At 45.1% G+C, this 16,397-nt stretch overlaps 1 protein-coding gene across 2 annotated transcripts in view; it reads right to left on the bottom strand.

Moving 5' to 3' along the window:
* Positions 1 to 16,397, bottom strand: part of HIVEP1 (HIVEP zinc finger 1) — a 1,356,272-nt gene that overhangs the window by 1,115,201 nt on the left and 224,674 nt on the right. The gene's annotated exons all lie outside the window — the stretch shown is intronic.

Here is a 16,397-nt window from a genome sequence, read left to right on the forward strand (position 1 = left end):
TCTAGAAACCCTCTGAAGCCAGAGGAAGGCCGGCATTGCGACAACGGTCTCTGGGTTCTAAAAGGAGTTTTAACCAGGACGGACAAGGACTTAGCTGTCTGGGTGCTGTCCTTCGTTTTGGTCAGTTCCACGTGCATTGTGGAATGGAAAAGGTCCTTACCATCAAATGGCAGGTCCAACACCTTGTCCTGCACCTCCTTTGAGAACTTGGTGGCATGCAACCACGCTTGTCGAGAGGTATCAACTCCCAGCATAAGGCCCCGAGCCGAAGCGTTGACATGATGAGCCGCGGCCTCCAGCAGATCCTGGGCCAACACCCTGGCATCAGACAATCGCGCCTTAAAGTCCTCCAGCTTCTCGACCGGAATGAATTCCTCGAACTCCGACAGGCCTTTCCACATTTTCATATTCGCACCCGCTAACACCAATTCTGCATTGGCCTGCCGGAGCTGCAGGGACGAGTTAGCAAAAACATTCCTCCCAAGGGAGTCGAGGAGCTTGTCCTCTTTCCCCAGGACCCGAGTAGCCATTGTAGAAGAGGATGCTGCAGGCGTGCACTGTAAAGTGGCCGCAGCCACCACCGTGGAGGAGGGGGGCGGACAAGACGCTAGGGCCACCTCTTCCGAAGAATGCAGCCTGTATCACGCATCAATTTTCTTATTGACGAAGAGTCCAGAGTGTGGCTTCTCCCAGACTCTACGGACCTCGGCCAGAACATCCTTCTGCAAGAACAGGCCGGTACCCTCCAAAGGAAATAAGGTGAACGCCCCCGAAAACACACCCTCCCGCGGAGCGGGTGCCTCGGGCACTGGGACATCCAATAGACACATCATATCCAGTACCCGGTCATGGAAAGCTCGAATAGAGCGGGGCTGGTCTTCGATGTCCTGATCACCCTGCGCATCATCCGACATGTCAGGGTCTTGCTGAGCTGTGTCGGGCACTGTCTTGTCCACCAGGGACAACGAGGGAAAGGGCGGAAGGGTTGGGGGAGGAACCGCAGGCAAAGGTGGCGCCGGCGGAAACCACCGGGGGTGCGGGTGGAGCCGGAGGTGAAGGCGGGCATATTTCCCTAAAAAGACCCTTAAAATACTCCCTCATGGGGCCTGTACGCATGAGCATCTGCATCTATAACTTGCTGAAAAAAGCGTCCTCCGGTGAAGGCTTTGGAGCTGCCGGAGGAGGCTTCTCATGAGGAGGATAATTCCAGGGATGCAGAGGGGAGGGTTGCCAAACGGGCCCATCCCCAGAGATGTCCACATAAATCAAGGGTGCCGAACCCACAGGCAGAGAGATGCTGTGCAGAAGAGACATCCAAGCGTTCCAGACGTAAACTGGATGAAAAGGATGCGCACAAGGAACCTTATGTTCACCCAAAGAACCAAACCCTACACCTGCGGCCGATGGCGTAGTTGTAGGAGAAGCACCCAAAATGGCCACCGTGGTTGTGGCGGGAACAGCCGCCATTTTGCCATCACCTGAGGTGAACTGCGGCACGAGTGGAAGTGAAGCAGGGGTCCCCCCCGGTGGATCAGGGGTCTTCATTTTAGCCTTTCCACAAGTAATCTCGGCCGAGCCGGTACTATGCGGCCTGGAATGTTTCTGCAACATACCAATAGCCAAACTAGCCTTCACCGGAAGGACCTCAGCACTGCCGGTAAAGGAGGAACTTCGATTCAAAAGCTCACCCCTTGCCCCCTCAACGGTTCTGGTGTCGCCATAAGAGCGGGCCCGGTGAGAAAGACCTTTCACCGATAAAGCCTCCTCAGGCTTCACAGAACCGTTGTTCACCTTAGCCTCTATACGAGGGACCTCGGACCTGAGTCCGGTAGAAGCCTCTTCACAGCGGGCTCCGAACATACGTTCGGTTTTACCAAGCCCAGCCGAGGCCTCGGGGCGCACCCCGGTACTTTTGAGGGAAGCCGATAAGGAGGCCTCGGAGCAAGCTCCGGTACCCCACGACTCAGTAGAACTAGGCCTACACGCAGCCCCCACAGGAGGGGCCTTGGATTTAATTTGGTGTCCACAGACCCAGAAGGCACCTCAGGGCAAGCCCTGGTGACAGAGCGGTCGACACTCCTCCCGGTCCGGGAAGACCCCGGGAAGGAGTCTGCCGGCCGGGGTGCTCTAAAAAGTAAACTACTCACCTGGCGTTTCTTCTTTTCCTCAATGAAGGATTTAAAGTGCGTAGGAGGGGTGCGTTCAAAAACCTCCTCCCACCGTTCTAACCGACGTTGAAGGGCCCGGACCGAAAGGGAATCACAATAGAAACAGGAGTACCAAACGGTGATCGGGACCCAAGCGCTCTAAACAGAGAGGATAGGGGTCCGCCCTCGCAAAGCACCACTGGCACGAGTTACAATTTGGAAAATCTAGTTTAAAACGACAGACAGACTACTACGCGATCGCTAGCGAGAAAAAGAAATTCTTCCGCAGATGCAAGTGCGTCCAGTCCCGAACGAGTGGAGAAAAGGGCTGGGCGATGCGGAGCTAAGATGGGCGGGGTTACGGCCGCATGCCGTACCCCACGTAGAAAGAGAGGAAGGACTAAAATGTTTGCAAAATTTTTGTTGATGCTTTTACAAAGTGCTCCGGTCCCGTCCCACAGGACGGAGGAATGTCCCATAAGTATGAGGAAAGGGGGTGGGACGTAGGAGTATTCACTGCATCTGGCGCATGTCTTGCTTCATCTCGCCATTTTTACCAACAACTATTATACTCTCATTTTCCTTTATGACTGTAACCTGGACATATACATCTACACTCAATGTTCCTGGCCACAATGTTTTATAATCACTCCTTACCTATTCCGTCACTGGCACATAAACTCACTAGACTGCATACTAACCTCACTGAAACCACTGCCTCCCTGATCACAAATTCATCCAAATGGCCAAAACTTCCATCCCCTATCCCATCAACCATGCAGCAATATATGTACAGAAATTCTTAGAGCACTGACTTAGTACTTAGAGAATGTCAATTTCTGCCCTCTAACCATACTTCAACCCCTTTGTTTATTCAAAACCGCCCTAGACTTGGCCTACCCTCCTATTACTGTATGCCTTGTCACTGATCCTTGTACAACTCCAGCCATTCACAATATGATGACTCGCATGTGATTGCACTTCTGCAAATCGCCTTAGTCATATATTCGAACTTGCTTGCCGTTTCCAAATTATCACTTCTTCATCCTTATGTGCACTTGACATGACAGAATTAAATACTGTAGATTTGGTAAAGTCCTCCTTCCACGCTAATCCTGACAAACTATCGAGAACTATACAAACACATACAGTGTCCCCAGGTCATAGACAATGACTAACCTTTTTTTCAAAAAGTTCCAAACAATACAGATATCCATCTTCTCACCTCATATTTTGTGTTTCAGGTTTTTGTTCATCAATTTTAACCCAGTCAGGCTTTCTGTGAAGCGGAAAAAGGGGTGAACATCCTGCGTACTGTGAGAAACCTGAAGGTGTCTCCCTGACTAGTCCCTGGGGATCTGTCATCCAGGTAGACACGAAAAGGCTATACCTATTGGATCCAGTTCCTGAGGGTGGACCAGTGAGGGACGATCACCTGGATGGGGGTCCTCAGGGAATGGAAGTGGCACACCGCCATGTGAGACGTGGTATCCCTTTTCTTATAACACCTTTTCCCCAACCTACCATGTAGGATGTAAAAACACTCTACCCCCCCTTTTCCGACACAAACACTTTCGCATATCACGAAGGATGACGGACTAAAACATTTACGTGACATGTCCCAACACCAGTGTCAGGCAAAGTCAGGCAATTGACCAGAACCGCACACACTCAACGGGCCTTTCCTTTTCCCCACAGGGATAAAAGGTGGAGCACAAGAGCGCAATACTAGCAAGGCAGACCGCATGACATGAGAGCTAACTCAGCACGGCAGTCCAAGAGGAGGAGAAAGACGGCGCAAACTGAGAGGGTGACAAGGAGAGAAGCGGCCTTGCCCTTTCCGACAAAGGCCTGTAAAACCTCCACAGAAGGAATCATAAGACCGCGAACAATAGCCAGCGTGTGTTGCAGCAGATGTCAACAGTACACGAGACCCTTCTCTGCTGATAACCAAGCCGGGGAGACACACTTGTCCCTGTGGTATCAGCCTTGACTCCAAAGAGAAAGAAAGACAAGCGGTTCATCACAGCCAGTGAGTCGAGGGGAGAGACAGTAAGAAACTGAACTGTGTTGAATGAAAAGTAGCACACGGCTAATTGAACTGTGAAAGCCTAAAGAGCTATTGATGCTAAAAGGGGAAATCAGCAACAGAGGAGTCTGGTACCACGTGGGTGCTCAATTAGGAAACTCTGGGTGATTACACGATTGTTGAAACTACCATTAGCAGTAGGCCTTGGGAAAGACGAGAAGGGGATCAAAGTGGTCATACAGGGGTCTTGTAAATTCCTCTGTAAAATCGAAAGTCTTTGACCGGCAGATGATTGTGAAGCTAAGGGAAATGAATCCCCAATCGTAAGAGTTGAATGAGAAAGGCATGATTGACAAGAGTGAACCGGAAAGAGGGATGCAGATAAAAAGGGAGCGAAGTCTAAAGTCCCGAAATACAGTGTGTTGACAACAGTGAACCCGGCAGAGGGATGTCCACAGTGAACTGTACAAAAAAGACATTAAGATTTGCGAATGCCACCAAGATAATTGCATTGAAAACCACAGAGAACCCGATCGAGGGAGGTGAACAGTTGAGTTAGATCTGAGCCCGAAGAGGGAGATCCAAGGGGAGAAGCAAACACCCACCAACCCGTGAATGCAACAAAAAAAAGTACAAGAGGGAAAGCCTTTGAATGCATGCCTTGTCAGAGTGAACCCGACAAAGAGAAAATGGCATTCGAGAGGGGTCTGAGCCCGGAAGAAGGGGAACCCAGGGGTGAAGAACTATCACCCAAATAAAACCTGAGAAGAACTCTAGAACTTGTTGTTGAATCTTTATTCTGATACTTTGAACCCGTCAGGCACTCAAAAGCAAGACAACATAGCTATCAGAGGTTCTGATATCATTAAAGAACTTTCGAGGGATCTGAGACCGGAAAAGGGGGATCCAAGGGTGAAAGGAATCACCCAACGTGCAAGCAGAAAATAACTTTGTTTAATATTTTGAATACATCGGGCCCACAGTGGCAAGACACTTTTTGTAGAGCAGACACTAAACCACCAAAGGTCCTGATTGCTGAAAGTGGAACTGTTGGCTTGTGCTGGGAAAGATCAAGCATGTGCTGTGCTCCTAGAATCCTACCTTGTCCTGAACTGAAAAGACGCTGAATACTGCATCCTGACTTATTATTTGTGAACACTTCCTTCTTTCTCAGGAACATTATCCCACACTATTTAGTGCAAGGATTGGGAAAAAAAAGTTTTTCTTAGTACCCTTTTATTTGACAAGACGCCACTAGGACTTCCTTATTATTATTATTATTTGATGGTCGAAGCTTGCGCCCATCTTAGATTTAGATTTGTCATTTTTCTAACCTATCTTTGCAGTTTAATAGTTTAATAAACACCCTTGAACTGTGATCACTTGTGTCAGTCTGTTGCCACCATGAGTTCCTTACAGTATACATTTCTCAATTTAAAAGCGATGGTTCCCTTAACATGCCTTTTGCCCCTCTAGTAGCTTTAACTCCCTATCGTTTTTTACCTACCTTTCGTCCTGCCTCCCTGGAGCGTGTCCCTAATAACACCTCTGCCTGCCATCTATTTGCTGCCCCAAAAATCATGTAAAACCGCCCAATGTTTCTGCTCACACATCAATACCATCTTTACCACCAGTCCGTACTATTGCTGCTTTAGAATCACAATAGTCCTCCTTCGACCTTGGTCAGCATTTGGCAGCCCCATTTCACAAAGACATTAGGAAAGACTACTATACGCAGGTGAGATTTAGGGATATCTTTATGGGACTTTTTTAGGAACTCTGAAATAAAGGAATGAAGGCCCTGGTTGAAGACAGAATTATAAACGAAGCAAGACTATGTGGAAGAAAAATTAAGTTGTATGTAAATAATGGCTCAAAAGGATGTTTATGTGAATGTAAAGGAAAATGAGTAAAGTACACTAATGTAAGAGAACCAGGCCTTATAGTCACCACACAAGATTACTAAAGAACACTAAATTCTGAATCGTAAGGTTGCTGTCAGAATGCAGAGCGTAATCTTGGCACACCAATCATAATTTCTTTGTATGCTTGCTTTTTTCAGCCTCAGCACGTGTTTTGCAACCGCACTTACACTGCCAGAAGTATACCCATAAACTAACCAGACCTGCTTCAAAAAAATAGCAATAATATAGTGTGAGCCTTAATTGAATTCTGAATACACATTGCTTCGTCATTTCTTGAAAGCAGCCAGAGTGGCCTTAAAGGAGCAGGCTTGCCCATCTCTTCATAGAAGTATGTTGTACTAATTGGAAGGAAAAAAGCCCTCCCTAATGAAGTCATAAAATCTTCCCTTTACTACATAAGGCCCAATGTACTTGAAAATATATATAACGTGTTGTACAGAGGCACATTTTGGAATTGTTTGGATATAGTTTACTGTCAATCTGTTTTCACCCTGCAGTGCTGCTATTACAGATGTACTGAACCAACTTCACATAAGATTCGAGTCCAGAGTTTGATATTTTTCTATAACTAGCACTGGGATACATCTTCATCCGAATGCTCTCCCCTTTCCAATCTTTAATGCATACTAAGTCTCTTGTCAAGATTTGCAACTTAATATAAAGTCTCCCCCAGGCACTACCTGAAGAATTAGTAGGTTGCAGCTTGAATTCTCACAAGGTTCCTTGGGAACCTTGATATGTCTTCCCTGTGAGCAAAAGGGCTTCCAGAGTCACATGTTGGATCTCCTCCTCTTCTTGTTAGATTTGCTAGAAAAAGTATGCAACGGTCAGGTAGGCTCACAAATTAGTTCTGTCTTTTCCAAAGAGGCAATGTCTCTCCATTAAATAGCCTGTGTCCGGTTCTCTCCCCAGTGTCCCTCAGCCTCTGGCAGAGTTGACTTGATGAATGAGAGATGTATGTCCTCCCCCTGTACCTCAGACTGGTATCGGAGGTACTCTTGTTTGAGGTAGTTGCTTCTTGGACACATGTCCCACAGAGTCTCTGAGAGGTGAGGTAGTGCAGAAGGATGTCTGGATGCCTGGTCCGGTTCAGGTTCACCTCCCTGTCTCTGGGTCCTGAACCTATTACCAACCACCGAACCCAGTCCGTCTTTCCTCCTTGAGGAGTCAATTCTCACTTATGCAGGTCGTTAAACCTGACTTCAAGCCACTGATCTGGCTTCTAGCTTCCTCATCATTCTGCCACATTCGCATTCCTCCTCCAACTCAGACAGCGGATTGGCTTGGGGTGCCTTTCCTTCTGGCTGCTGCTCTCCTTATAAGGTATTCCCCAACATCCCCATTCTCCTCTACTACTTTCCGTTACTTCCCCTCTCCTCCAGTTATCCTTCCATCCTTCTAACCTCTGCACCTTCCTCTCTCCTGATGGCACTCCTCATTTTACTTTCCCACTTCTTCACCTCCCGCACTCTTGCATTCGCTTTTCCCCCTCCCAGTTATTTTCCTCCAATCTCTCTTGCTCTCTCCCATCCTCCCTGAAACTCTACTCTTCCCCCACCTGCATCTGAAACTCTTTGTTCACTGTTCTGCTACTCCAAATGCCTACACCCCTATGGGTCTCTCTCCCTGATTGTATATTGCCCTTGTTCACCCTCTGGGTCAGGTACGCATCAATACATGATATTTGGGTGTCATTGTTTCCCTTTGGCGATTGTGTGGTGGGCAAGCATTTTATTAGATCAGGTGTGCCAGGTTGATTGCTACGTCTCTGCCAGGCGCTGCAGTTCTGCCTATATAAGGATGGAACGCGATCTTAATTTCCCATAGACTCGTACATACTTGGAGCAATAATGGCGATAACCCAGATCCGCAAGAAACAGGTCCACCAATGAACCGTCCCCAGGAAGCACAGTTATACTTTCCCAGTTCTGTCTTAAAGGGCTTGCAACAACAAAGATGAGGATTCCCTGCTGGCCTACCTCTGTTCTGTGGGGGCAACCAGGGGAATTCTCTCCCTACGACACCTGGGGCCCAAATCACAGAGTGGTAGACCCAGCTGCTGGGTCGCCCCTACACACAATCCAAGGGTCAGACAGGGGGCAGTCACACCAATCACTCTTCTCTGCTATTCCTTTTCAAGGGGCATGAAAAGGCTTGCATTGAATTAACTCACCAACTGCCTCAGTGGCAATCTGCCATCACCTACAATAGAACTTCCACTCATTGCAGTTGATGGACACAGCTCTTGTGCATATCTCTACCTTCATAGCATTCGGGCCAGCAGAATAATTGTTCCACATTTTCATTGCTGACAACTTCCAACCTTTACACAGCATTAGATGGTATTTAAAACTCTCCAAAACCATGTCCCACATGGGCATCAAACGCCCAGCAATCTCCATGCTCTTGTGTACTCTTTGCCACTATACCCTTATTTTGCATCCTGGTCAGTGGTCGGAAGTGTACGAAAAGAAGTAGTGGAACTATGTGTTACCTGCTGGCTTGTCCGTGCTCCCCACAAACCCCATCGCGGCACGCCATACAAACCCCTAAACAAACACGGCTGCTATTTAAGGGACCATTCAGTGCAGTGCACTGGAGGACAAGTTTCAACTTCTTCCCACACTTTTATTTTAAAACAAAACCGTTCCAGAATGGTTTCTTTAAAAAAACAAAAGTATAGGAACAGTAAAACTTAATTTAAAAAAAGTAGAGCAGTTTGGGGGGGTCTTGAATGGGGGGGGGGCTAGAGACATGGTCACACTGCAGAGATGTTTGCCTGGGGTGTCGTTTTCAATGATGAAGGGGGGGTTGGGGATTCAAGAAGAGGTGTGTGCCTGTATGACAAGTGTCAGTTTTCGTTTAAAAAAATCGAATAAAAAGAAGTTTTTAAAAAAGCAGAGGAGCACTGCTCCCAACCGCTCCTGCCTTACTGCGACCACTGATCCTGGTGCTCCTCGATCTCTGACTTACGCAACAACCAGCAACTCTTTCTTCCCCAGTGTTTTTCATTGTATTCCTTCCTCTTATGCCCTTACACAGATTTCCAAGGAAAGAAGTGAATGCTGGTTACTTTTGCCTTACCAGTTACTAACCCATGACAATGAATTCACCTCCTCTTTTTTGTCACCTGTTCTGTCCTTCTCCAAAAGCATCTACTGAACACTCTCGTCAACACTCAACAATGTATGAGATGCCATATTTTTAACCCACACAAGACCAAGATAATGTATGGCCTACATTCCAAATATTTTGTATTATTTGAATTGAGCAGTAGAATTAAAGCAAAACTTTCAAATGAAATAAATAAAAAGTAATACAAAAAAGGGCATATTACATATTATCGAACATAAAAAAAATGCTAAAATTGGGAATGCCACTAGGGTCTATTAAGCACATCAGCATTAGCTTGTCCATTTAATATATTAATGTATAACCTAGTTGTAAATGAGTAAATGAGTTACTCTAAATAAAAGCCCTTCAATCAATTTAAAAGTTTAGAATGCTGTCATATTGTCAGCAGATGCGCGCACGGGCATTTGGGATCCCGTCATTAGCTGGGTATGTGTCTAAACCGTTCAAGTGACCTTACAACAATCCTCAAACCTTCAGTATACATTCTGAAAGCTGCTGCGTTCCAGAATGCAGCGCTTCATCTTGCAGAGCCAGAATAGTGCCTCGAGTTTCTGGCCTTTGTGAAATTTTGCAACACCTACATTTGCAAGAGCTGTGCTTTATTCTCGTTTTATTCTTTCAGTTCCTGCACTGCGCAATACTCCTGGTACTTCTCAGTAGGCCTCTGTACTCTGTAATGAATTCCGTAACCGTACCCCAGTCCAAAAACCATTTCAGAATTTGAGGCCTTGCCTTCCCTCAAACTATGCCAAGAACACAGTCAGAAGGTGGACTTGCTTGCAACTTGGCCAACTAGCAGTAGATTGAATATGTGAGCAGCATGACTTTAAAATCCCTCCGACTTCTCAGTTCGGTATTCTAGCAATTGCCTTCTTCCCAGACCTTTGTTGTTCTGAACAAAATCTTGAACCTAGTGTTTTGCTTGCTCTAGTTAATATAACGGTTAGAAGAGCAAGCTGTACTCTCATCCAGCTTGAAGCTTGACTTGCGAACTTGCTGTTTTCAAACTCTGAACTTTCTCCAGCTTGAAGGTCTGTTTTTGCTTGCCTTTTACCTGTGTGGTGCTGATGCCTGTTGTCTTTCCAATTCTCCCACACAGCATCATTTTTATGTTTCTAATCGGTAGGTATTTTTCTTTGTTGCAATTCGGAATACCAAACTTCAAGTTTCTAGATATTATGATAGCATTCCACTTCCCCTTGACAGTTACAAATACTCCTTTTCCATGATAGATTGTGATTGGTTTCTAATGTCATTCCATGTACCCATGTTTAGTGCCAAAATCTAGCATGATATTACTCTTTCATTAGGGTTAATTGCAGAGCGAGAGATAGCACTGCTAGCTAAACGTGTTCTATGCTTGTTCTTTTCCTTCATCGTCTTACTGTGGTTTGGTTTGTCCCGTATTTTCAGCCCCTGGCTGGGGTTCGACTGTCCTAGTCCTAGGCTCCAAATTCTGTCAGCTTTTCCCTCCTTAACAAGACCTTTTTATTGCACGTTCTCTTCCGATATGTATGAGTATCCATGCGCTACATTTGTTTTACCAAGGGTGCCAGTGAGTAGATGTTTCATTGTGCATTGCACACACAGATAGCCTTATCTCTTTTTCCCTCATAGAGATTCAGCATCATGGTGCAAGAGAAAGGCTTGCAATATGATTTGGCGATCTCGCTGAAGGTGCAAGGTAGCCATATTCATGCAGACCCCAAACCATGTCTTTTATGGCGTTTTGTCTTATAGGCTTATCATAGTCTGGCCTTTCACTTCGTCCATTGCCATTTGCCTACGCTCCATTTGTCTGTACATCTCCTATCCGGCACTCTTTAACAGATTCCAACTGGCCCCAGTCACATATTGTCCAGTCTTGCTATATAATCCTGCCCACTGCCCGACTGCTCTACCAGAACAAAACAAAGTATTCATAGTGAGAAATAAACCAGTAACCCCTCACGTTTATCATGCCCTAAAATAATTAATTGTGTAGCTCCAGGAATCGCAATATGGCAGATTTTGCTTAATTCAGAAGATTGATGGCCAGTTATTATAAAGAGAAGCACAGTTTTCGAATACAAGATAGATTGCTATCCTGAGATTGGCATCTAAAAATAGTCTGCATGGTCAAGCCGACCTAAAAGATCCTAAATAGTGTGATATTGTAAGTACGCTGGTACATGCAGGAGGCACGCAGCGTCCCAGGCTGTGGCGGTTGCCATGGTGCCTGACAGAGTACACTGGCAGGAACTACACTATGTGGAGTTCTCCACAGCACATTGTGCAGAACGGCTTGACGTAAATAAACATCGGGGAAGCTCGTTCAAGAACACCCGCGTAACCCTTCATAAAAGCACCAGTGGCAGACTGAGCCTCACTTTCCAACAAACCTGTGGGTAGTGATCATGTTATTTCTAGTGTTTGCGCTTCTGCTGTTTCTCGTATTTGGTTTCCTTCTTCCTGGCCCTTACCTGTAACCTCGCTGACTGCCTCCTCGAATTTCTGAGTTTTTGACTTATATTGTGTTTGGACTGCTTCCTCCTTTCCCCTTCAACTCAGATTTCTCCACTTGATCTCCAGGCGTGTTTTGATGCCTGGCTTGCTCCTGGTTTATCTTCTCCCATTGGAGCGGGTATCAGCACTTTGAATCTTTTTGTGTGGAGAATTGTGTGGATTTTTCCCCCTCTATTCCCCTCACCTGCCCAGCTTAGTAGCTCCCTTGTTCCACCCAGTTGGTTGTTTCCATCTTCCCAGTCTCCTCTCACTGCTTGTCCTAGAGTGCGTCAGTCTGTCAATTCCATCCAACTCCTAAGATAAGGTAGGAGAAGGGAAGTGTGGTACACTATACATAGATTGTTGATTCATTGGTGTGCTCACTAACCTGTTGCTACCTTTTCGTTTCAGCCTGGGAATGACCTATGTAGCTACCCTCCTGAACTTTCAGCAAGCCCTCTGATATCCGTTTCTTTAAACCCACAGGAGAGGTGCTTTCGGGAGGAAGGTCAGTCTTGTCTCCATGACCTCTTGTAGACCAGTTCCTCAGGTACTGACAGTTCTATTGTTGGAGTTTAAGGAGACCGGAGTAGAGCTTTATGTATATATCCGATAAATTACTTGATATCAACTTCATTATAATCGAGTTGAACTAACATTTCCCACTGTTCGTCTGATTCCAGTTATGGTAAAGAAAAACTATAACATTGCGGTATAGATACTTTTGTAAGTAAGTTAAATTACTGAGGAGGGCATTCAATATTGGGTCAAATCGAAAATGGTCTTGTACCCAATTTCTCTGTAGTAAATATTGTCAAAGCTGCTGGGGAGGTAGATTATGATATCCTGAATCTCAGCATAGGATTTGAGATCAGGCCCACTGATATTATCCCAAATGAAGTATCTATGGGTGTGGAAAGGCCCTTTAAATTCTCTGTTGCTACCCTGCAGACCAATTCCATCATGTGCAAGGTCTTCAATTTAACTAGTCTGAAATGTTACACACTGCTAAATTTTATCAAGATATTTCCCCTCTCTTCGGTGCCTAAAAATTGCTCAAATGTATATGAAATATTGAGACAGAAATTGTAGTTATTCTCTGACCCCAAGCAGCCTGATAGATTTTTTAATCTGGGAGGGCAAGGCTCCCACATGCCCATACATTCTTTAACCATTTATCGGGCATGCCTAGACTTCCACTCTGCCCGAATGAAGAAAAGTATATACGATTAAAGCAATTAAAGAAAATGTAACACATCTCAGTGGCTCTTTATGAAATAGAAATTGTGGCACAAGATGTATAATAATAGGATTAACACTCACGATTATAGATATTGGAAAATTCTTCCATTTAGCAGAATTATTGCCTTCCTTCAACATAAGTTGATCAAAATGGATTCTAAACACTTGTGCAGCGCTTACATGAGATTACATGAGATGTAATCCTAAATACAGTAATAGTGGGTAGCCAAGGACTATGTTTTGCTATATTCACTTCATAACAGGAGTATGAACTAAATTACCTTGCCAAGCCTTCATTTGCCCAAAGAGGCATAAATATTGTTACAAAAGTTTGCAATTTCATCCAAGAAGATAGCGACCTTCCATTGGGTGTTAGTAGTATTGAGAGGCACATTTACTACATTCTTCAGTTACTGAACACTGAATTATTGTTAATGGGCTAATAAGGACACTAACGAAGGGCATCCATGCTGCATACCTCCAATTGCATGGAAAATCGAGCCTCAAAATGCACACACACCAATAACCAGTCGCTAGTGAAAATTAACTCTTAGCAAGAAATGAGTGCTGTGCAGTGTATATGCTAAGCCTTTGTGGGCGAGAGTGACTTTATAGGTTTGGCTAGTAGCTTGCAAATGAAAAGGTCTACTACCCCCTATCAAATGTTTTAGATAGTTTCCCCTTAATGCCCAGTGTGGCAACTGGAAAACCGTGAAGGGCTTTGACTGTGTCAAACTGAACTGGTATCTGGAAGTCATAGTTAAGAAATTGACACTGTCATTTATTTTTTGCTAAGCAGATACAAATAAGACTAATTAAAATAGTGCTGCTATGAATCATCACAAAGAAAAGCAGTTTACATCACACAATAGTCTGAACGATGAACGCAGGTAGATTAGCTAAACATTTAGCATATCTTATTGTCAGAGTTCAACAACAAGATTGGTTTATAGTGCACACTTGATTCGAGGATCTAGGAGCACAGCCCCCATACTGTTTTCTTTAATGACTTAAGGAAGCAATGGTGCAAGTTTCATGATTACATTAATTACAGACTTCACTGGATGAACAATCCTGCCCCTCCTGCTTTATTAATGGGAAAATGTTCTATAACTTTCCTAATACATCTGAAAATGAGGAGTACATTGCCTACAGTTCTCCACCATTACAATCTTTAATCGATTCACATGCTTTGAATATTCCCGTCCATCGTCAGGCTAGGAATCCTCAGTTACATACTTACCACTTCTTAGTTAGACATTTTGTAGTCCATCCACCTTGTTTTGTGTCATTTTGATCCCAGCCAATGGGACATGGAGTGATCAGCTCCACCCCTGGAAGCCATGTCTAAATTCTACCCAGGCCAAGTGCGTATAACATGCAAGCTCACTAAAGCCTTTACTGAGGTTGGCAGGGGCTGCATGTGAATTTAGGAAAGATAACGAATGTTAGAGAACTGGAGTTACAGGCAAGCAACTTACTCCTTTTGCAGCATTGGATCTTTCATTAATGTACATTCTTTGAATACATTGTAAAGCTGTGTTTGCCATTCACCTATGTGTAGCCTAGGTGGTAGGTAGTAAAGGCTTGCCTTATTGAAACTGGCACTGCAGCACTGCTCATCCCACACAGACTCTGTTCTCGTTTGTGCATCCAAATAGTGCTTGGAAAACTTTTGTGGCACTGCCCAAGTATCTGATTGGCAAATGTCTTGCAGTAGGGTGCCATCCCACATGGTTTCTGATGCTGTGACTGTTCTAGTAGAGTGGGTGTGGGCTCTACTGTGACGTGGTCTGTTTGCCTTCAAGTGGCAGAAAGATATTGTAGATGTAATCCATTGCAAAATTCCTTGCTTCAAAATCGCCTTTCCCTTATTAGAAGGTCCAAAAGCGATGTGAACAGTTGTGGGTCTGACGGAACTCTTTTCTCCCGTTATATAGCATTTTAATGCTCCTTTCACATCTACAGTGTGCTGGGAGACTTCCGCTGATGAAGATGCATTTTTTATAAACATGTGTACCATAATTGATAAATTCATGTGGAAATTCGCTAGTACCTTTTGAAAAAAGGGCAGTTTGTGTTGAGGACAACCTCGTCTTTGATGCAGAGCTAACACAGCTAATTTCTGACACACCTTGCAGAAGTAATAGCTACTAGGAATAAGACATTGCATGAAACATATTTGATATTTAATCTTGAGAGTGGCTCAAAAGGAGTCTTTGTGAGCATGAGAACTGTGATTAGGCTCCAAGCTGGTCACACCTTCTTGACTGGCGGAAAGGTATGGAATAGTATATGAAAGACTTAGTTATCCCCTGGCATTCTGGTGCAGCATGATATGGCTGCCAAATGCATGCTCTTACTGAAGAATGCGTTAAGCCATTCAACGCCAAGTTTAGAATCTATGGGCGAAGTGGTATGGTTGGAACAAGTATGCAATGACTCCTGTCCATGGGAAGGACAATGCGTCCCCTAGTGAAGGAGAATGTGTCCCCTACAGAGATCTTCTTGGAAAACCTCCTGGAAAAGGAGTCTTATTTCTTTTTTGCGAGAGTGGTGAATAGATCCATGGTTGCCCCTCCCCCCCCAATGTTTGAACACCCTTGCTACTCTCGCTCGTGCGGTTTCATGGCATTGTTGTGCTGTCCTGCTGAGCCCGACCAATATAACGGGCCTGAAAGGACATGTGCCGAATGGACCAGTCCTACAGCTGTTGAGCTACTTGCAACAGCTGTCTGGAGAGAGTTCAACCCCGTTTTCTTATGCAATGCATTGTTGTATTGGCTGTGAAACTTCGTATTGTAAGACGGACTGCAGCACCCTCTGACCACCTTTAGCTTAAGGACATTGGTATGCAACTAGGCCTCTTCCTCTAACCAATGTCCCTTTGTGGCGAGTTCTCTCAGATGTTGTCCCCAGCCTGCTAGCGATGCGCCCGTAATGAACGTTCCTTGGTGGAATGGTTGATGCAGTGGTGCCTCTTGGACAAGGTTTTCCCTGTGGTTCATCCACTGTAGGTGACTTTGGCGAGCCGGTGCGATTGATATTCTTTCCCCAAAACTGTTGAATAGCCCACATTCGAAGTCTATAATGTGCAGTTAGGAGAATGCAATACGACATTGTTCCCAATGAGGCCATGAACGTCCTCACTAACATAGCTGTGGCCATTTTGAATCTCTGGATCATGGAGAGGATCAACTGAATTGTGTCGCGAGTTGGTATGCCCAAAGAGTGCATTGTGGGAAACTGGGCTCCCAGGAAAGTTAATTCATTGGTGGGTCACATGCTTGATTTCTGTTGGAAGGAATCTTAACCTTGGAGTTAACTTAACCAGCAATGTACGCTATTAATAAACATTCCAGAAGTTTGATTACCTAAGTAGCGATTTTACAACTGTATGATGGGAAAAATGACCATTGATACTTTTTGCTTGTT

Source organism: Ambystoma mexicanum, chromosome 5q, assembly GCF_040938575.1.
Source record: "Ambystoma mexicanum isolate Mex_15411 chromosome 5q, UKY_AmexF1_1, whole genome shotgun sequence".
Taxonomy (NCBI): domain Eukaryota; kingdom Metazoa; phylum Chordata; class Amphibia; order Caudata; family Ambystomatidae; genus Ambystoma; species Ambystoma mexicanum.